This window comes from Humulus lupulus, chromosome 9 (genome assembly GCF_963169125.1).
Source record: "Humulus lupulus chromosome 9, drHumLupu1.1, whole genome shotgun sequence".
Classification (NCBI taxonomy): Eukaryota; Viridiplantae; Streptophyta; class Magnoliopsida; order Rosales; family Cannabaceae; genus Humulus; species Humulus lupulus.
In genome coordinates, this window is record NC_084801.1 from 130,623,970 (window position 1) to 130,624,990 (window position 1,021).

A 1,021-nucleotide genomic window follows, 5' to 3' on the forward strand; every position below is an offset into this window, starting at 1 on the left:
TCAGAACAATGCTGAGAGGAGCCTGAGAGATTATGTACTGCCCACTTTGACGGGAGTACAAAATAGTATACGCCCACCAGCTGTAGAGGCCAACAACTTCGAAATCAAGCCTGCTATTCTACAAATGGTGCAGTCCTCTGTGCAATTCAATGGGTTGCCTTCTGAAGATCCTCACACCCATTTGTCCAATTTTCTGGTGTTGTGTGGAACCTTCAGATATAATGGGTTGAGTGATGACGCTATCAAGCTAAGTCTTTTCCCATTCTCTCTGAGGGACAGAGCTAAAAGATGGCTGAATTCGCTGCAGCCAAATTCTATTGTCACCTGGCAAGATCTAGCTCAGAAATTTTTGTCTAAATTCTTCCCTCTGTCCAAAGCTGCTAAATTGAGGGGAGAGATCAATAACTTTTGCCAGAATGACGGAGAGTCACTGTATGAAGCTTGGGAATGGTTTAAGGAACTCCTGAGAAGATGTCCTAATCATGGCATTGAACAGTGGATGCTAGTACAGAATTTCTACAATAGTTTATGTCCTACAACCAGAACCATTATTGATGCTGCAGCAGGTGGCACTTTTATGAGCAAGAGTGCAACTGGTGCTTATGAGCTGCTAGAGGACATGGCCACAAACAATCATCAGTGGTCTGAGGAAAGATCAACAGGAGTTAGAAAGGTAGCTGGGGTGCATGAACTGGATGCAATCATTGCTCTAACAGTGCAAGTTGCCTCTCTAACAAAGCAGTTACAACAGAGCAGTGTATCTGCTAATGCGGTTCAGATGGCAGTGAGGTGTGAAATGTGTGGTGGTGCTCATTCTATCAATCAGTGCCCTATTTGTATGAATAATAACACCCCAATGGATCATGGTCAAGTTCAAGCGGTGGGAAACTTTCAAAGGCCACTCAATAACCCATTCTCCAATACCTACAATCTTGGGTGGCGAAATCATCCCAATTTTTCGTGGAAGAATAATCAAGGCCAACAACCTCAGTTTCAGGGCCAATTTCATAATAACATACCT

The 1,021-nt window shown here is 43.6% G+C and overlaps 1 non-coding gene across 1 annotated transcript; it reads right to left on the bottom strand.

Annotated features, from left to right (window-relative positions):
- Positions 1–382: 382 nt before the first annotated feature.
- On the bottom strand, positions 383–489 carry LOC133802945 (small nucleolar RNA R71). Its single transcript, XR_009877688.1, has one exon. It is a non-coding gene; the product is annotated as a small nucleolar RNA R71 (small nucleolar RNA).
- Between the last annotated feature and the right edge of the window lie 532 nt (positions 490–1,021).